Here is a 23,103-nt window from a genome sequence, read left to right on the forward strand (position 1 = left end):
TGGATGTAAAGTCTCAACGTGAAAAGTCTCAATAGATGAGAGAAAATCTCAAATGGAAAGATAACATAGACTTCACAAATATCTAACATGCCTCTGCTAGTTAGATTGAGGAGCAAGACAAGCTCCTAGGTCACCCATGATAAGATAAAAAAATCGTACAAACTAATTAAAATAAAATGCTTTGTCGTTGAATCATGAGTCTCACCAATAATAAGAATAAGTAAGGTCAACTCTAGGCATGAGTAGGATGTGTGTGATGATCATCCGACCCTACATTATGATAGAATGTAGGAAAAAAGTAATGTGATAGTACATAAAATGCACTAAGTATATGAAAAGCATGCATGAACAATAATGGTAGGACTTAAGCAATATGAACATGGGATGAATGACCAATATATTGAAAACATGAGTTTTAAACATCATAATCATGTGGTCAAAGCATCAAAACATAATCATGAGAACTTATACCTTTTTATATGCCTTGGCGTGGGATAAGAACTTCAACCAACGTATATGACCATGCGAGCTATAACATAGAATTTGAGGTAACTCCTACACCGAGAAGAGAACAACTACTTTGCCAAGGTAGACTCTGCAAGAACCTTTCTTTAACATTGAACTATTTGTAAATGCACTAGGAAGGCCATATTAGCATAAGAGACCTATGTGGGCAACCTAGTTAGGGACTAAAGGTTGCTACTAAGTTTCCCTTGGGTAGCTACTTGGCTACTGCACCAAACCCCACCTTAACATCCAGTGCTTAGCCATTATTCTGATAGAATTCATGAAAACATAGTTATTATCAACTTTAGGAAAGATAATAATAGATATTAATTCTCATCATAAAATAATCTTAAGAGTAGCTCATTAACATGATTTATTCACAAGAATCCATGAGTAGGTGAGAGAATCATTCACAATCTTTTACATTAGTGTGTAAGGAAAACCCATCACAACCATTTGACTTTACTTTGTCATATCATTGAGATCATATATCATCATCATTCATTACTTTCATGAGTAATTCACAAGCCATGATAATCATTCATAAAACATTCAAGTATGTCCTTCATAATCATAATCATGGAATGAATTATGGTCTGGAGAGTCTACCAAAAGCCGTGAACCCTTTTTCTGGACCTTCACCCATTTTCCAATTTTTTAGTTCTGGACCACGTTGCCTCTAAATGGACCGTGATCCTCTTCACCACTCGTGAAGGGCTGCATGAAGTCCACCTAGTGTCAAGACACTGTAATTTTCTAGAAACTTCCTTTAAACTTTATTTTTCCTACTTTCCAACTTCCGGGGTCTTACACAAAGTTAGAGCACTACATTATAAGATAGATTTTTTATTTCACCACTCTTATTATAGTCTTTTACATTTTTATTGAGGACAATGGAAACTCTTTGGGTGACAGTAGAGATAGTAATATCAAGAGCTACTCCTTAGGATACTTCACATCAAACATGAAGTTTTTCATGTCATATAAATAAAATTAGACGTCGGACATAATTGAGTTACCTTCTGAATTTTCTTAATCATTGTTATTTCATGAGAGGCTATTTTAATGTTAAACCTAGGAAAATCTATCCTTGTGTTATTTTTGATTATAGACTGACTTTTCCTAATGATAGTGCGGTATGTTATTCTCTTAAGGAAATAAGTTATGTGTGTAACTTAAGTAAAGTAAAATTAAGCTTTTGAATTATATGGTGATACTTTTTTGTTTAAATCATGAAGTTGTTTTGATGGGTTAGAAAAAACTTACCCCTCAAAAGCATGACTAAACTTCTATTACATATTGACATGTATATCTCTTTTTGTGATTTAGAAATTGCTAAATGTGTTCGAGAGTTAAATTAAATAGCTTTATATAGTCAAGTTTCATTGTGTGTTAATTATTTTTGCTATTTGTATATTTATACATGTAATCTAGAACTTATATGGTTAGTCATGATACATGTCCAACGATAACATAATTAACAGATGAACGATTGGCCATCTTTATGGAAAAAAATCACTATTGACCATCTAAAATGTGAAATAATATATTTAGTCTTCCAATTTTTGAGCTTTTAAACCTTTTTATTTGCGAACTATATTAAAAATTCATATCTCTTATTAAAAATATAAATTCTTTTGAAACTTTTTCCTCCTTGATTTAAATGTGAAATTTAAGGCTTAAAAAGGCTTAAGTTGGGTTGAAGGGACAAAAAGAAAAGTGATATGAAGCTTCAATTCTAAGATGGGGGTAGAGTAGAAAGTTCGAACAAAGATCTTACTTTTGGTGTGAAAAGAAAACAAAAAGAAAAACAAAGAGACAAAAGCAAAAGATGGAAAAAAAATCTTCATATGAATTTTTTCTATGTGTGCTGATGTAAGAGTAAATGGAAGATAGAAGGGGAGAAAAAAAATAATAAAGGTTTAGAAGTGAAATGGGAATGAAAAATAAAAAAGTATAGTGTTTAAAGAAGGAATAGTCACTATTTACTCAAATATGTATCTTACTCATCTTCAAGCCTACATTACAAGGTTAGAAAAGTTCTTATCTGATCTTAATGGAATGTTTCAAAGACAATGACAATAGAAAATAAGGGCAAATGTATGGTATGTGCATGTATAAGATATGAACACTTTCTAAGTGTGAGTATTTCTCTTTCCTTAGCCTCTTTATCCCATTGCATTTGTATATATGTTTGTTTTACTTTGGGACACTTTTTATAAGACTCTGTAAGTCAGAAAGTTAAAACCAAGGAGAAATATCTCAAATCTTGAACTGAACCCAAATTTACGACTGTCTCTACGAGCCTTTATTATCACTAATGACCAACCCTATAGAGAGGACCAAGGACTCACTGTTATGACTCATTTTAACCCAGATGACCCATAGACACAACTTATAGGAAGACTTTAGAGCCAAATTTCAGGGGTCCCACGAGGTCAAGTCTACGACTTGACAGAAAGACCCATAAGATTGATTATGAGTCATAAAAATAACTCGTAACTAAAGTCATGCAACTCTCAAATTTTTAGGCTTTTAGGACCTGTAGGATGAGCCAACAACACAAACCGTAAATAAGATGACAGGGCATAAACCTTACCTGTTCAAAAACATCAAAGACTCGAATTTCAGATCTTATCTCAGACCTATAGGATGAGTTGTTTAAATGACTCGTCGTTACTAAGATGACCCGTTGAAAGGGATCCATAGGGTAAACTTTTAGATTTTAATGAAGGGCAATTGTATCTTTTCTCAAGTTCGGTTCAATGAACCTAGACACTTTTATGGCCAATTCCAAAGTCTATAAATATTCAATTCTTCAAATTTCCTATCTATTAAATTCATTATCCTAAAATTTTCTAAGGCAAGAACAAAGTCTCTCAAGGTTTCCTCTTCGAGTTAAAGCTAGGGTTTTCAGATTTTTAAAAGGTTTCTTATTCAATTCTTAGTGAATTCTAGCAAGGTATGTGGTGATTAATTCATGGGCTCTTTCCACTCATGAAGTCCCAAAAAATTCTCATGTTTTCATCCAATATTCACTTGATTATGAACCCTAGTTTGATGAATTGTACTGGGATGGTTTGATTTCATTTTTAAATATTATCAATGATATTTATATGCATATTCTCATATGGATTGCATGATTTCATGTTTAATTATAGATGCCCATGCATAAAGCTATATTTTCAAGCTATGATTATGAAGTTAAGATGAGTTTATAAGTTGATAATGAGTTAAATAATTTTCAATGAAAGTTTTATATGAGTTAAAGTTTAGATTTATGATTCTAAAGTTAAAGTTACGATGATGATCAGAGTTAAGATCAAAGGATCTTTTAAAGATGGTGATAAGGAAAATTCTCACTGAAGTTATAGATTCTTATGAATCAATAAGTAGATGAGCTATTTCTAATATGATTTAAAGATGGATTGATAGGAAGTTACTATCTTTTCCTACTATTTATGATCATATTTAAGAGTTTCCATTTGTATATTTTCTAAGCACTGATATGGCTTCTAGGAGGGTTCAGTCCGGTAACGTAATTAGTTACCAAAGGAAATCCTTGTAGCATCCTAAAGTTCCAAACTATGTTGCCCACATAGGTTTCCTTCATGCCTTATCTAGTGTATCCACATAGCCCAGTTGAATAGTTACTTTTGGAGTATGCCCTGGCAAAGTAGCCTCCGTAGGTTCGATACAGGAGTCATCATCTTGTCTCGATGTAGGAGTGTTTGAATTCAATGTAATAGCTCGCATGGTCTTAGTTATCGGTTAAAGGTCTTATCCCACATAAGTTGGAGTTAAGTATGAGATGTAAAGTTATGAGTCTATGATAAAGTTCTTATGATATGCATTAACCATGAGTTTCTTATGTTTTAAATTGCTTTAAAGTTATACTCAAGTACATTATGATTGGTCATGCATATTATTGCATATTGATTACATTATTTTACTTTTTCATGCATAACTCCCATACTTAGTACATTCAAATATACTAACACATATTTTGCTCACATTGTCTCATAATATAGGGATGGACGACACTCACGATCATCTTACTCGTGGCTAGAGATTTATTTAGATTTCAAAGAAGTTGGTGACTCCTTATTCAACAGAGGACATGAATTTTATTCATGTTAATATTGTTTTTCACTTTCTTCTATTTTTAGGGTGAACTAGGATCTTGTCCTAAGCCTCCGTCAAAGATTAGACTATAGGCATGTTTAGACAATACTCATTAGTGTAGTCTATATTGGACATTTATAGAGTTGATTTTCCTTAGTTCCATTCCCCACTTAATTATTACTTCCGCTCATATTTATATTTTTCTTTACCTTATGTATGTAATGTATGCTAAGATGGCTTATGGTTGGAGTTGCTCACATCCCGATCGCCGTATTACAATTTGGTCCTAGGTCATGTCATGACAAACTTGGTATGAGAGCATAAGATTTAGAAGAGTCCTAGGGAGTCTAACATGCCGTGTTAAGTAGAGTCTTATTCGATGGTGTGAAGTGCGCCACATCCATGAATATGAGGATACAAAATGTCTTAGGAAAAGTCTCACTTCTTTCATGATCTATGACATGCGGTAGAGTGGTTAAGACTTTTCTCTCTAACGCTTGTTCTTTGAAATTTTCAGAATATTCCTCCATGAAGATACCCAGCTAGAAAGAATGTTTTTGAATAGGAGAAACAAGCTCCGAATGATCCTTCAAACTATCAAGTTTCCAATATCGAGTTTCAAGTAACTTTTTACGTACTTGCTCAAGCCATTATGGCTCAAGTAAATCGTGAGGTGGTTATTTCCATTGATCTGAATGCTAGTATGGCAGCAATAAGAGTTCGCAATTTCATGAGGATGAATCCTCTAGAGTTTTGGGGTTCTAAATTTGATGAGGATCCTTAAGAATTTATAGATAACATCCATAAAATTGTTGAGATCATACAGATTAGCTCGGTTAAAAGGGAAGAGTTGGCTATGTACTAATTGAGGGATGTTTCTCAAATTTAGTTTGATCAATGGAAAGGTGAGAGGCCAATAGAGGCGGACCCCATTACTTGGGAAGAGTTCAAAGAGGTTTTTCTTGATCGTTTTTTCCCACTAGAATTGAGGGTGACCAAGGTGCAAGAGTTTATCAACCTAAATAAAGGTGATATGAGTGTGAGGGAGTATGTCCTCAAGTTTACTCAATTGTCAAAATATGCTCCATAGCTCATATGAGAAAGTCCGTATCGAGTGTGTCGGACATGGCTGTAATGGAATGCAAAACAGTAATGTTGATTTAGTAGAATGATATATCTAGAATCACATCGCAATTCATTTTCCTCAACTATTTTCTCTCTCTAACATCTCACTAGAAAAAAAGCTCTCGAAGAAGACTAATTTTTAGCTTATGGCTACCAGGGAGCTGGATCCACCTCCGGACCTCCAAAAATTTCGTTCAAAAGACAGAGTCATAGGTATTGACGAGACGAATCCAACACAATAGGAATCGTCTCAATCGGACATCCGAAGCTTTGGGAATGTTGAAAAAACAGCAGCGATCACTGTTCAACATTCTGCCACTGATCGAGGAACTAATTCTAGCTCAACTTTTGTAATTTGTATTGATAAACCATCAATTGGGGATGTTAGAACAACATCCCAGCCACATCATATCAAAAATCCAAGGGATTTCACCGTGGAAATTGAGAGAAATCCAGAGGCGATTGTGAGACGGAATTCCGGTGAATCGCCGGCCACTCGAACTGCAAATTGGACGGCCTCTGATGTAATTCGAGGTGGCGCACCACCTGGGGTTGGTAGTGCACCTCCAGGCACACCTCATACTAAAAGCCCAACTCCAATGGGTGACGGCATCGCCGGCGACACACTGTTGAATTCCGACGTCGGCGTTCCGGCGACATTCGAACTCCAAGACCAATGCCACCTTGTAGAGGAGGTCAATACGAATACAACCATCCAAAAATCTCCACCATACACAAAGCCAAACTCATCGAATATCAATTTGAAGAATTCCGGCGGTGAAGCGATTTCTAACTGTGGCGGCGCCGCTGTGTCTGGTGGCGAAAATACAAATTGTTCTGGGGGTTTGGTAGACGATCTTACAACGAACAAAAAATCCCCCTCAGCCACAACACCTAGCTCCTCGAATTTGGAAATTAGGGTTCCTATCCCACCTGTAGGAGGCGGCACAGCGGCAAAGCTCCAATTCTAAAATTGGCAATGCCAACCTATTCATCTTGAAGAAAGGAGTCCAGAAACACAAAAAGCCCCATCAGGTATGATCCCTATCAATTCGAATTTCTCAATTAGGGTTTCCAATTTGAATACTAACGCTGGCAGCGATGGCGCTGGAGCTCTGGTGATCGGAAAAAATGTTTCTAGTTTGAATATTACTTCGCACCATCACAGTAATCATCAGGATAATTTACATTCAAAAAAAGACTCCCCCGACACTTCAAATGCCAATACTAGTGTTGAACCTAATGTAAAAATCATCGGAATCACTCCTCCGGCGAACGCCCAAAGAAATTCTCAAAGTATTATTAACCCCCGTATCAGTACGAATGTTTTAAACCAAACCACACAAGTTTTAGACACCTCTAACTCAAATTCCAAATTTCCAACTTGTGCCAATAGAGTAAAAAATAGTCTTCTAGTGCCCGAAAATGTTTTGACTGAACAAACCACCACCCCAGACAATCCTAACACCTTAACTAATCCTAAAAGTACCAAACATCCTCTCATCTCAGACTTCCCTCCAATATCTTCTAATTTCCAAAAATACGACCCAAAAAATTCTAGAAATCCGGTAGTGACCCTAACCCCCAGTGCGCTACCCCCAAAGACTAAGTCCCCTACCAACCAACCCACCAACACTAATCATCCTCCACCCCCTATAGCAAAGCAATCCATGGCCACACGTCTGAGAGCTACACAAACTGAGCCTACAACCAAAATTGACCTTACAACTCCAAAAAGAGTGACGAAACAAGGTTGTCCGGCTATTATGTTTAAGAGAGAAGACTACATGATTAAAATGGCTGAATCATGTAAGTACACTCTCATAGGCAAGTTCTATAGTCCAATGCCCAAAATGGAGGTAATTCGAAAGAAATTTATTACCCAAACAGAGCTTCGGGGCAAGGTTAAGATTACTCACTTTAATTCTAGACATATATACATAGACCTGGACAACGAACATGATAGAGCTACTGTGTTAGATAGCAAGCGAATGTACATTGAAGGTGTCTTTATGAGGTTTCAAGTTTGGACCCCTACTTTCGATCCAAATTATGAAACCCCCATTCTCCCAGTTTGGGTCATCCTCCCAGAGCTCCTATGGCATTGTTTCCATAAAGAATTTGTTACGATTTTGCTGGAGGACGTGGGACAAGTGTTGCACTTGGACATGGCCTTCATGCAAAAGACGAGGGGGAGCATAGCGAAAGTAAAAGTCCAAATGGACATCACCAAGCCTAGAATCCAAAGTGTGTGGATTGGCTTTGATGAAAATGATGATCCAAATGGGGAAGGTAGATGGCAGCATATCGAATATGAGGATATACCACTTTATTGTACTTATTGCAAACACCAGGGTCATACTCCTGTAGCCTTCCTAGTCAGCAGAAGAGATGCAGAACGCAATAAGGCCAAAAACAAGGAAGAAGAGCCAAAGAAAGATGAGTCGACAAAAAACATAGGTATGATCTCTTCTCCGACTGTTTTAACTAATGTTGTAAGTGTCAGATAACAGGTACCGATACAAGAAACAACCACCATAACTCAAGGAGGAAGAAACAAAGTACAGGAACACTCAAACAACCAGAACAGGAATCAAGTCCCAAACAACCAATGGTAAACCCAAAAGAGAAGAAAATTCAAAGGGAATACCCAAACCGTACAAAACACCCAAAAGATACAAGGTAACACTCAACAGGTATATAAACCCACTCAAGTTAGAACTACAGGTATTGATGGTAATACTGTCACTACGACCAGTGCAATTCAAACTGTACAGAGCGAGCATCGATCAGGTATTGACTCAATGCTCCCAATCCCCCATGGCTCCCCCTGTAGTCGTAATGTATTGAATGTTTTAACTGCTGCTGCTGAAGTAGTTAATGGAGGTGAGGATGGTGGATTTTAGGAGAAGCCAATTAACTTGCAGGATGGGGTACCTAGAGGGGGGGTTATGTCTCATGTTTTGCATGAGAACCGTATGGTTGACCCTAGGAGTGACTCTAGAGCTCCTACTACCACTTCATATATTTTTTCAGCTGCTAAATTAAATGAAAAGAATGTGTAAAATAGGGCCACAGAGTTACATGAACTGGGACCTGCAGCTTCTCTCACTTTCAATCTAGAAATGGGCAACATTACAACTCCTGCTCAGTCTACAAATCTGCAAATCTTGGAAGAAGTTGCACCTGTTAACTCAAAGGAATCCTTGGAGGAAAGAGCAGGTATTATATTGAAGGACAATGCAATGCATGTTGACAGAAGGAATGTTGATATGCAGCAGCAACAAGGGTACTATCAAGTCCCAATTCAAATACACAACCTGCATTTTCAGGAAGAAGACTCAACCCCTACACTTCATAACATGGATCTTTCTACAATTACTCAGCCTAATGACAACACAGATGGAAAACTTGACACTACCAGTCATACCACTCCACTGGGTTCTATGGCCAAAGAACTAGGGTCTGTAGCAAGCACTAGTGTCACAGGGTCTAATGGAAAAAAGAATAAACTGAGCAAAAGAAGAAGGGATGCATTAAAAAAAAGAATAAAAGAAAGGAATTTGTCTCACGAGGAACAAATTCCTCTGGTAGTAGACAATATGAAAGAACAACATCCTAACCTTAGATGCCAACAATTTGTGCTGGAGGATGACCAAGTGGGGATGGATATTACACCCTTGCAAACTCAGTACAACCACACACCTCCTCAACATCCTGCAAGCACAACTGTAGAACAACACACACAATCTCTCCCCAAATGCACCCTCAATACTAATACTAATATAGAAGTCCCTCCTGACCTGGATGAATATGCAGTTATTGAGTTTGAAGATGAGGGTGACTATGAGGACCAACCCTTGAAGGATCTAGATGAGGAGGATGCTGCCAGTGAACACTTAAACAGACCCTTAGGTACATCCTACACAAATGAGTATGATGATGAGATTCAACAAATAGCTAACTCCCAAGGTTTGTCCCCTAAAGGAATTCATAGAACCATTCACAGTAATAAACCCATCAGTCCAACTATTTCTGCTCATACAAGCAGACCTCACACTAGGCTGTTCACTTCCAATAACTCTCAATGATTAGTACACTATGCTGGAATGTGAGGGGTATTAATACCCAAGGAGCCATAGAAAGACTTAAATCTCTTAAGAGTATCCATCAAATTCCCATTATTGCCATCCTAGAGCCTTTTTCTGATAGCATTCAGATTCAGTACTTCAGAAATCAACTCAACATGGACCATGCTATTAGTAATCCAAAATGGTAAGATTTGGCTTTTTTGGACCAAGGATGTAGACTGCAGGATATTGGAAAATGAGGAGCAATTGATTACTTGTGAATTTAATCATGTAATGAATCCAAATTAGTTCATAGTTACCTTTGTATATGCAAAATGCAAAGATCATCTCAGAAGACCTCTGTGGGATAGCATGCTACAACAGTCAGCCACCTCCCTTCCATGGTGCATATTAGGTGATTTCAATGTTATCACAGACCCTCAAGAAAAGTTGAGAGGTGTCACTTACAATATGAAAAAGAGCATTGAGTTCATCAGCATCATAGAAGCCTGTGGACTACAAGATCTTGGGTTTTGTGGTCAGAGATACACTTGGTCTAATCAAAGGGGTATAATTTTCAGAATCTGGAAGAGACTTGACAGAGGAATGGTCAATAATAAGTGGCTAGAGATGATGCCTCAGACTACCATTACTCATCTACCCTCTGTGGGTTTAGATCACTGCCCCTTACTGCTGGAGATGACTGATCAAAACCACCAACACACCAAATATTTCAAATTCCTTAACTGCTGGACAGAACAGCCATCTTTCTTGGATACTGTTAGTAATTGTTGGAACAGGACCATGGAGGGTAATCCAATGTGGTGTTTCCATCAGAAAATGAAGAGGTTGGCAGCCACTCTTAGTACTTGGTCTAGATTGTAATTTGGTGATATCTATGCCAAAGTTAAAGAATATGAAGACAAGACTAGACATGCAGAGGAAGAGCTGATCTCTAGTAATTCTGAAGAGAACAGAACAAAGATCCATGCCATCAATGCAGAGTATATAAAATACCTGAAACTGGAGGAATCCATGCTAAAGCAAAAAACTCAGTTGCATTGGTTCAAAGAGGGTGATATGAATTCCAAGTATTTCCATGCCTTGATAAGAGGAAGTAGGAGGAAATTATACATCCATAAGATCCAGAATGAGGATGATAATTGGGTACAAGGTGAATAAAACATAGCCAAAGCTGCATGTGATCACTTCCAAGCCATTTTCACTGGTGAGGAAACACAAATTCAGGAGCATACCCTCCAATGTATTCCCAGGATGGTCATTGATGAGCATAACAGAAACCTGAAAGCTATCCCTACAATGGAGGAGTTGAGAACTATAATGTTTTTAATGAATCCCAATTCAGCTTCTGGACCTAATGGAATGAATGGCAAGTTCTTCCAAGCATGTTGGAATATCATAAAAGAGGACCTCCTTAAAGTGATTCTATCTTTCTTTTGTGGACAAGCTATGCCTAAATACTTTACTCACTCTTGTTTGGTGCTGCTCCCAAAACTACACCATCCTAACAAGCTCTCTGAGTATAGACCAATTAGCCTTAGCAACTTCACAAACAAAATCATCTCCAAACTTATTTCCCTTAGACTGGCACCTATCCTACCCAACCTCATTTCCCTTAACCAATCTGGATTTGTCAAAGGCAGGAACATTTCTGAAAATATTATGCTAGCCCAAGAGATTATACACCAGATCAAGAAGCCAAATGTAGGAGGCAATGTAGTTATCAAACTTGACATGGCTAAAGCCTATGATAGGGTATCTTGGTCCTATACTTGTCTAGTTTTGAGGAAAATGGGATTTGAAGAAGGTTTCATTGATATGGTATGGAGAATTATGGTTGATAATTGGTATTCCATCATTATTAATGGTTCAAGGCATGGATTCTTTCATTCCACAAGAGGCCTTAAGCAAGGGGATCCATTATCACCAGCTTTGTTTATCATAGGTGCTGAAGTCCTCTCCAGGCTCATGAATAATCTTCATCGACACCCCCAATATCATGGTTTCCTGATGGATAAAAAGGACCCTCAATTTAATTATCTCAGTTTTGTAGATGACATCATCATATTCTCATCTGGAAGATCTCATACCTTGAAGCTTATCAAGGAGACACTACATACCTATGAGCATGCTTCAGGCCAATTGATCAACAGAGACAAGAGTAACTTCATGGTACCCTCAAATGCCTTCAACTCTACTATTAGAAGAATCAAGAAAGTTACAGGCTTCAAGCAAAAGAACAGCCCTATCACATATCTGGGTGTCCTCTCTACATTGGTAGACAGAGGATCATCTATTATTTTGAGCTTATAGCTAAAGTTGTGGCTAGGATAGCTGGATGGCAGGCAAAGTTAATTAGTTATGGAGGAAGAGTTACTTTGATTAAGCATGTCATCCAAGCACTTCCTATTCACTTGTTATCTGCTAGTTCCCCTCCTGCAACCACTATCAAGCAAATTCAAAGCATCACAGCCAATTTCTTCTGGGGGTGGAAGAATGAAAGGAGGAAATATCATTGGTCTTCTTGGAAGAATCTGAGTTATCCCTATGATGAGGGTGGTATTGGAGTGAGACTAATATCAGATGTTGCCAAGTCTTTCCAATACAAACAATGGTGGATATTCAGAACTAAGAATTCCTTATGGAGTGAGTTCCTCAAAGCTAAGTACTGTCAGAGGTCAAATCCTATAACCAAAAAATGGCATACAAGACAGTCTCTGATATGGAAGCACCTCATGAAGAACAAGCACAATGTTGAGCCTCATATCCAATGGCAGATACAGTCTGGTTCTTGCCTCTTTTGGTGGGATAATTGGTTGGGAGTTGGCCCCTTATCTAATTTTAGGTCTACCAGTAGTAGACAGAACAATACTAAGGTGTCTTCTTTCATGATTAATGGTCAATGGAATACAGAACTGGTCTCTCAGAAAGCACCTCCTCAGTTTGTACCTAGCATCCTGGCAAGTAACATCAACTATCAGCCCCACAAACTTGATCAGGCCTCTTGGAAGCATAATAGCAGTGGGGAATTTAGTTGTTCTTCTGCCTGGGAACTTATCAGGGACAAAAAAAGCAAGACAAGGATCAACTCTCAAACATGGCACAAGCACATACCTTTTAAATGTTCATTTCTACTCTGGAGAGCACTTAGAGGGAAACTCCCTACTAATGAAAAACTCACCAGCTTTGGAGAAGTACCAGCCCAATGTTACTGCTGCAACATACCTGGCTTGGATACCATTGACCATGTCTTTGTCTCTGGAAATTTTGCTAGGAAAATTTAGAGTCTTTTTTCTGATTCTCTGGGTATTAACAAGGAATATACCCCCCTTAGAGGTCTGATGATGAAGTGGTGGTCCACTAAATACAAAAATGATGTCCATAAGCTCATCCTACAAGCAACTCCAATATTCATATGCTGGAATCTATGGAAAAATAGGTGTGCTATCAAATATGGTTGGAAGAAATCCAACATTACAAGAGTGATATATTCAGTGCTTAAAGATAACCTCAATCTGCTGAATACCACATACCTCTACATCAACTGGCCAAACAACTGGAAGGAACTGGTCCTTCTGGTGGATAAATATACTCATGAAGTCACTGTTAAGACTGTTTATTGGAGGAAACCTTCAGCTCACATGGTTAAACTGAACACTGATGGTAGTGCACTTCACAATCCAGGAAATATTGGAGGGGGAGGACTGATAAGGGATCCTCAAGGTAGTCTTGTCTTTGCCTTTGCAGCCCATTTTGGAGAAGGCACAAACAACCAAGCTGAGATGTTGGAAGCCATCTTTGGTTTAACTTGGTGTCTCCAACTAGGATATACACAAGTAATCTTAGAAGTAGACTCTGATTTAATAATAAGATGGATAAAACAATTAGCTCAACCACCTTGGACCATCAAGGAACAACTTCAGCAGCTACCGGAAATCATCCTCCAGTTCCAAGTTCTCAAATGCAACCACACCTATAGAGAAGCCAATTTTGTAGTTGATGCTTTATCCAAACATAGCCACAAATTTTCGACACCACAAATATACCTCAGTCAGCAAGAACTTCCCAAAGATGCAAGAGCATACTTTGACCTTGACAAGATGGAAATGGCCAACTTCAGAAGAAGGCGGCTTAAGAGAATCAAGAAGCCACCATGATCTTTCAACCTCCTTGGTCCAACTTACTCTTCAAATTAATTATTGCTATGCATAGCTATACTCACTTTGAAGGTTCTATAGTTAGGACCATGGTAAAAAGGGAACTCTCCCTTGTTCATTGCTTTCTTAGAACAACAAACATATCTTTACAAATTAGGATTAGAATAGAATTTTTCTTCCTTTTCCCTCTCTTTCTTGCCTGTGTAGGTACCTGTAGACATGCAACATATCATCCAATCTTTGGAAGACCATCCAAGGATAACTACTGGTACAGCAGGGGCATGAAGCAAAAATCACAACATTGGAACAAGCTTGGAAGCAACACAACATCCAACACAGGGAAACACATTCAACAACCATCAAAAAGGAAGTTTCAATCCTACCTTTGTTGTTTGTTAGGTGCCTCTTTGTACAGCTATCATGCTACTTTGAGCCTTGGGTTGGAGTTCCTGCAGCAGCACACCAACAATATAGACCACAGTACAGCAGCAGCAGTGAATGCAAATTACCATCAACAGTTGGTGTGTTGCAGTATGAGGACATGCACTAAGGCATCCAAACTTTGCAGGATTGCAGCATATACTAATTTGACAATACCCAAGAAGTTTCAGCTCAAACGGATAACTGGAGACGTTAGGCGACCGACCTTGAAAAAACCAGCTGTCTTAAGCCTAAAGAGAGATCCTTTTGTAATTTGGAACCTCCAAATTGGGAAACAATACTTCAAATTTTACAAGACTAAAGAAAAGGCTATATATGCAAACCTCAAGAAGTTTCATCTCAAATGGATAATTGGAGACATTAGTCGAGCGACTTGGAAAAAGATAAAAGGCTTCAAAGCTCTTACTGAGGTCCCTTCTTTTTTGCTAATTTTTGCAAGCTGCTTTTTGCTTGGGTTTCTTTGTTGTATTATTGCAGGTTTCTGGAGTGATATATCAACTTCCACTAACAACATATACGTAGAGCAAATCACAAATACAACTTCCAAAACACCTGCAACATCTAAGCTTCAGCAGGATAAGAGGTGCAGGATGTGTTGCAGCATGAGGACCTGCACTAAGGCATCCAAACTTTGCAGGATTGCAGAATATAATATTTTGACAAGGCCTAAGAAGTTTCAGCTCAAACGGATAATTGGAGACATTAGGCGAGCGACCTTGAAAACATCAGCTGTCTTAAGCCTAAATAGAGAGCATTTTGCAATTTGGAACTTCCAATTTGGGCAAAAAACCTTCAAAGATTACAAGGATAAAGAAAAGGATATATGTGCAAACCTCATAAAGTTTCACCTCAAACGGATAATTGGAGACGTTAGTCGAGCGACATGGAAAAAGATAGCAGGCTCCAAATCAATCTTCGAGGTCCTTTCCTGTTTGCTAGCTTGTGTAATCCCTTTCTTGCTTGGGTTTGTTTGTTTTATTGTTTCAAGTTGCTGGAGGGATACATCAACATGCCTTAACAACAACTGCATAGACGACATCAAAGATACAACCACCAAATCAAAAAGCTCCACTAAGAGGACTTCACATGGCCCTTTCTGGTTATCCTGTTTGGTTCAATGCTTGTATTTTATGGATGGTCTATGTGTAGGCACAATAGCATCTAGAACACCTTGGCAAATAGAAGGCAATAACAAGGAGATATCATCCTTCCATGCTAGGACTTCACCAATACATCAGCCCTCCACCCAGGACAAGTTCTCTTCTGAAATACCTGCAGCAACAAGCATGCACCACAAAACCCCTACAGCTCTTTGCTCTTTTAATTGTTATGTGCAGGCACATACTTACTCAAAGGAGCTGATCAATTTTTCTTTGGAAGCAACAAGGAGCTGCATACATCAACATCTCCACCACCCTACAGCACACAAGGAACAACTACAAGTTAATAGTACTAGTTATAGTAGCTTGCAAATTTGTTTGGTTGTGTGTTTTGCTGGTTTTTTTGTATGCACAGGTTCACAGATCCTCCTACTAAGGGAGATAATTGCTTGGCTTACTTGGACCTCTTCATCACATCAACCTACTAGTTAGTGTATTTTTCTGGTGTTGTTTGCCTATGCAGTTGCAGAACTGGAGGCTCCTCATGTTTTTGCTCAATATCTGCAGCAGTTCCTATAGCAGCAATGCTGCACCCCAGCTGCAACTCCAACTTTAAGAATGCATTGATTCCCAACCCACCAGCAACCAACATCAGCCAACCTCTGCTTCACCAAGATGCAGCACACACTGAGCAATTACAAGCCAGTAGTACTTGGTACAGTAGCTGGCAGGTTTGTTTTGTATGTTGTTCTGGTTATGTGTGTCTGTGCAGGTGTCCCAAGGAGACAACTCTGACCACAAAGAGGGCTCTTACCCTGAGTATATCATGTAACCAAAAACAGCCTGTCCATAAATGCAAACGAAGGGGAACTAAAGCATGGCAGGATAGGACCTCATCAGCACCATCCCACATTCCTCACTACCTGCAGCAACCTTATTTCAGATAAACTCTGTGGAGACCTATGTTGGTTTATTTGTTTGAATATAGGCACATAAGAAGTTCTTCTAATGGCTGGACTGAACAACCACAGCATCACTGGATCCCTACTATATGCAAAGCAGCACCAGTTCACCTCCATAGCAGTTGCCACACTAAAAACTGCAGCACCTTCAAGATGCAGCATGCAATAAATTTGTTTCAAAGCTTTTCTAAACAACAACTCCAAGGCTGCTGGTTTCTACAATTCACTATATTTTCTCTCATTTCACCCTCCTCAGCTGATATATGCTCAATCCTGAAGTGGATGCAACCCTCCATTGGGACTTACTTGGTATGACAAGACTAAAAAAGGCAAAGATAAAAAGAATTTTCCCATCCCATGCGAGATAGAAGTTTCATATACTTGTTCTTCTTCAACGTAGTTATGTCTGGTACGTAGCATAGTTGAATAGGACTAGTGTATGTTACTTTCCTGTTTTCTCATGGAAGGGGAGAGTCTCCCTCATTTATGCTTTCTTAGTCGATTTGTACCGGGAGAAGTCCTCTCATAGGCTTACGGCTTTCTAGTTAATAGTTAGTCTCTTTTTGTATTGGGGATGAGTTAGCCGACCTTAATAGGTTAGCCGACTTATGAACTACCATAGGAACGGAGGTAAGGTTTATGTCCCCCTCCTTGTATTTTTCCTTTGTTTATTTATGTAAAGGCTTGGGGGTGATGCTCAACCCCTGACTGTGCACGAGAGGTGGGAGCCTCGTGTAGGGTCTGTTCCCATAAAAAAATAAATAAAATAATAAAAAAAATATATATCTAGATTCACGACATATACAGAGCAAGTAGAAAGTGAGAAGCTAAAGGTGAAGAATAGGGAGTGTAAGAGGCCAAGGTCCGATGATACTAAATTCTCTCATGCTAAGTCTTGAAGTGCTGGACGTCCTCGTTTTTGCGAAAAGTACTCTGGCCAAGTTTCTTCTAATGCTAATACTCCAAAGTTTAACAAAGATAGGGTTCCCAAAACTAAACCTCAAGGAGGTGCTCGTATGGTCCAAGTTACTCCCATATGCAAGAAGTATGGTAAGAACCACAAGGGTGAATGTCTAGCCGGGTTGAATGTGTGCTACCGATGTGGTAAGCTAGGTCATCATGCTAATGAATACAAAATAAAATATCATTGTCCTCAAGGCCAAGTTTCTCAAGGTTCCCATGGGCAATCAAAGGGTGGTCAATGAAATAATAGGTTCTATACCCTATACGGTAGGCAAGAGGTGGAGGAGACTCCCAATATTGTTATTGGTATGTTACGAGTCTTTCACTGTGACATTTATACTTTGCTAGATCCAGGTGAAAAATTATATTTTTCCCTTATGTGACCATGAGATTTGATGTTGGTCCCGAGACATTATTAGGGCCTTTATCTATTTATACTCCCATAGGTGAGTCGGTTGTGGCGAAAAGAGTCTACATAAGTTGTCCAATTATGGTTTTCCATAAAATTATGTTATGTGATCTAGTTGAACTTGAGATGACCAATTTTGATATCATCCTTGGGATCGATTCGATTTATGCATGTTATTCTTCTATTGATTTTAGAACCCGAGTGGTTAAGTTTCAATTCCCGAATGAGTCGTTCCTAGAATGAAAGGGTAGTAACTCCGTGTTTAAACGTCAATTCATTTTGTGCCTTAAAGCTTGGAAGATGATATCCAAGGGTTGTATTTATCATCTTGTAAGGGTTATGGATGAAAATTTGGAAGTCCAACTCTAGAGTCGATCTCCATTCTAAATGATTTTCTTGATGTGTTTCCCGATGATTTACCCAGTGTCTCTTCTGAAAGGGAGATTAATTTTTGGTATAGACCTTCTTCTACATACTCAACCTATTTCTATTCTTCCTTACCAGATGGCTCCGACAGAATTAAAGGAGTTGAAGGATCAATTGATGTACTTGTTAGAATAAGGGTTCATTAGGCCAAGTATTTCTCCATGGGGTACTCCCGTATTGTTTGTGTGAAAGAAGAATAGTTCACTACGTATGTGCATTGATTAACGACAATTAAATAAGGTAACTATGAAGAATAAGTATCCAATTTCGAGAATATATGACCTTTTTGATCAATTACAAGGGGAAAGTTACTTCTCCAAAATAGATCTTTGTTCCGATTATCACCAATTGAGGGTGAGGGAGTGTGAAATTCCAAAAATGACATTTCAGATGAGGTATGGACATTATGAGTTTCTCATCATGTCGTTTGTTTGACCAATGCTCTCGTGACTTTCATGGACTTAATGAATAGGGTGTTCAAGCAATACCTAGATATGTCCATAATTGTATTCATTGATGACATTTTGGTTTACTCTCGGAACGAGAAGGAATAAGCAAGTCACTTGACAATTGTGTTGCAAACTCTAAGAGACAAATAACTATTCGCAAAGTTCAACAAATATGAGTTTTGGTTAAAACAGGTGGCCTTTCTTGGTTACATTGTGTCTGGTGAAGGGATTATGGTTGATCCTAAGAAAACTAAAGTGGTTAAGAAATGGCCTAGACCATTATCTCTTTCGGATATTAGTAGTTTCTTGGGCCTAGCTGGATACTAAAGGAGATTTTTGGAAGGGTTTTTATTGATTTCGTCTCCTTTGACCAAGTTGACTAAAAAGAAGGTGATGTTTCAATGGTAAAAAGCATGTGAAAAGAGTTTTCAAGAATTAAAGGATCGTCTCACTACCACTCCTATGTTAACCTTGCCGAAAGGGTCCTATGGTTTCATAGTATATTGTGATGCCTCAAGGGTTGGTCTTGGTTGTGTATTAATGCAACATGGTAAGGTAATAGTCTATGCTTCTAGGGAACTTAAGGTGCATAAACGGAACTAGCCAACCCATGATCTTGAACTAGTGGCGGTGGTATTTTCCTTAAAGATTTGGAGACACTACCTTTATGATGTCCATGTGGATGTGTTCACCAATCATAAGAACTTACAATATGTCTTTAAGAAAACAAACTTAAACCTTTAGCAAATGAGATGGCTTGATCTGTTGAAAGATTATGATATGAGTGTTTTTTATCATTCGGGCAAGGAAAATGTGGTTACCGATGCACAAAGTAGATTTTCCATAGGTAGTATGGTATATGTTAAAGAAAATAAGAAAGAATTTATTAAAGATGTTGATAGGTTGGCACATTTAGGGGTGCATTTCGTTGATTCCAATGATGGTGTGTTCTTGTTCATAATAGTTCAGAATCGTATCTTGCAGCGGATATTAAGGTCAAGTAAGACCAAGATCCAATGTTGGTGCAGTTAAAGAAGTCGGTTTCCAAAAAAACCATTGAGGCTTTCTCCCAAGGGGGAGATGGTGTGCTACGTTACCAAGGCTGTTTATGTGTACCTAACATTGATAGATTAAGAGAGTTAATATTGAATGAGGTCCATAGTTCCCAATACTCGATTCATCCAGGTTCCACCAATGTATCGTGTTTGAGAGAAGTGTATTGGTGGAATGATTTGAAGAAGGACATAGCAGAGTTTGTAGCTACATGTCCTAATTGTCGACAAATTAAAGTTGAGCATCAAAGATCGAGAAGCCTAGCCCAAGACATTAAGATTCCTACTTGGAAGTGGGAAGATGTTAATATGTATTTCATAATGGGTTTGCCTTGTACTAAGAAGCAACATGATTCCATTTGGGTTGTTGTATATCGGATGACCAAGTATGCTCATTTTCTACCAGTTAAGATGTCCTATGGTGCGTAAGATTATGCTAAGTTGTATGTCTGTGAGTTAGTATGACTTTATGGTATGCCCTTGTCCATCATATCTAATCAAGGTATACATTTCACTTAAAATTTTTGGAAGTCATTTAAAAAATATCTCGGTACAAAGGTTAAGTACCATTTTTCATCCTTAAACCGATGGTCAAGCTGAAAGAACGATCTAAACTTTAGAGGATATGTTAAGAGTGTGTATAATAGATTTTAAAGGAAATTGGATTGAACATTTGCTATTGATTGACTATGCCTATGATAATAGTTATCACTCTAGCATCCAAATGGTTCCTTTCGAAGCATTGTATGGGAGGAGATGTAGATCCCCGGTGGGATGGTTTAAAGTTGGTGAGATGTCCTTGATTGGTCCAAATTTTGTTATCGATGCTATGGAGAAGGTAAGACTCATGAGGTATAGGTTGAAGATGGCTCAAAGTCGTCAAAAGTCCAATTCAAATATTAGGAAAAAAGAGCTTGAATTTAAAGTAGATGATTAGGTTTATTTAAAGGTTTCACCCATTAAGGGTGTAATGTGTTTTGGAAATAAAGGAAAATTGAGTCCTAGGTACGTTGGACCTTACAAGATATTGAGACATGTTGGAAAAGTGTCTTATGAGTTAGATTTTCCATTCGAGTTAGCTATAGTTCAGCCGGTGTTTTATGTGTCTATGTTAAGAATATTCGTGGGTGATCCAAACTCCATTGTTCCCGTGAAATATGTAAGTGTTGAGGAGAATTTGACTTATGAGGAAGTTCTTGTAGAAATCTTAGACCGGCAAGTTAAGAAGTTAAGAAGTAAAGAGGTTGTGTCCGTCAAAGTGTTATGGAGGAATCAACAAGTAGAAAGTGCTACTTGGGAGGCAGAGGAGGATCTGATGAAATGATACTCGTATCTCTTTCCCTCTACTCAAGCCTAATGTAGTAAGTTGTTCCTATTCAAGCTAATTGAACTCTTACGTATTCATTTCCTCCTATGTCATTCATGTGCATGCATGTTTCTGAACAAATTGATTTTTAAGTCATGATTTTATGTTAGATTGATGTTTTCATGTTCTATGCATTATAAGATGTCATAATGTGTATGTTGGGTTTCTAGTCCCCTTTACGTGTCATTCCTATGATAATTTAATCTCATTCGAGGATGAATGTTTCCAAAGACGAGATATTGTAAGACCCCACAAGTCGAAAAGTTTGAACTAAGGAGAAAATACTCAAATCTTGAATTGAACCAAAATTTATGACTGTCTCTTCGAGCCGTAGAAGTTTACACGACCCATAGAAATAAGTCGTAGAGGGAGTCATTATTGTTAGTCTGACCAAGCCTAAAGAGAAGTCCTACGACTCACTATTATGACCTGTTCTCACCTACATGACCCATAGACACAGCTCGTAGGAAGACTTCAGAGCCAAGTTTCAGGGATCCATCGAGGTTAAGTCTACGACTTAATGGGATGACCCATAAGAACTATTATGTTACCCACGTAGGTTGCCTTTATAGCGTAGCTAGTAGATCCACATAGCCTAGTTGAATAGTTACTTTTGGAGTATGCCCTGGCAAGGTTATCACGACCCAACCCTGCGGGCTGTGATGGGTGCCCGAACTAGACACTCGCATATACCCCTGCTAACTATAAGTATACCTATCTCCTATTTGAGTCATAGTGTGCCAACATGCAAGCCAATATATAAGCCGATGAGGCTATCATAATATATAGGCACAACTGTTCACACATACATATACAACCCACATACATGTATACACAACCCACGTACATGTATACATAACCCACGTACATATATACACAACCCACATACATGTATACACAACCCACGTATATTGATACACAACCCATGTACATGTATACACCAACCTCTAAGAGTAAAAACAGTAACATAAGGCGGGACAGGGCCCCCACCATACCCGTAATCAAATAAATATATACATAGAAGGTTTAGTACCAAAACTCAACTCTGATTCAATAAAGATTCTTCCAAATTTTACTGAGTGGAATCCTAAGATGGCGGATCCCCAAATCGTGCGCCTGTACGTGCGGGCATGAAATGGAGCCCCCCCAAAAAGAAGGGGTCAGTACGATATATGTACTCAGTATGTAAAGTATAAAACATCAAAAGGAGGGCACAACTAACATAGGAATGCAGGGGAAAGTATAACATTCAACAAACCACTGTACCTGCATTTTATAAAATAAAGTCGTACATACTATCATCACATACGGTACATAACCCATTCAGGGACTCGGTGTAACAACCACATCACTATGTTATCATAAGCATCTATGTGCTATTAGTGCTATCTCATATAATAATACCGAGGAATATACGACCCGGTCCATTTATCATATAGTAATGCCAAGGAACATTCGGCCCGATCCCTATATAGTAAAATATGTCGAGAAACGTTCGGCCCGATCCGTATATCATATAGTAATGCCAAGGAACGTTCGGCCCGATCTGTATATAGCAAAATATGCCGAGGAACGTTCGGCCCGATCCGTATATAATATAATGCATATACGTGCACGTAAAACTCTATAACATATCAAATCTCTCTCATATATCACCATAAAGTATGTCCAAGAGACCCTAGGTATAGTAGCTTACACATCCCATCACTATTGAGCCTATAGGAGACTCAAGGGGCGTAGTTCAACTACTTCAAGGCCATTGTCATTCAAAAAAAATGAGTACAAGGCATGAGTCACATCCGGAACTTATAAATGGAACTACCTCTAACTCATATCGTACATTATTTCACTTACATCAAGCCGTTTCAAGATAAGGAAGAAATAGGCTTCACATATACTACTTTGTATCACGTAAAAGGCTTACAAGACA

The sequence above is a fragment of the Solanum dulcamara genome, chromosome 9 (assembly GCF_947179165.1).
Source record: "Solanum dulcamara chromosome 9, daSolDulc1.2, whole genome shotgun sequence".
Taxonomy (NCBI): domain Eukaryota; kingdom Viridiplantae; phylum Streptophyta; class Magnoliopsida; order Solanales; family Solanaceae; genus Solanum; species Solanum dulcamara.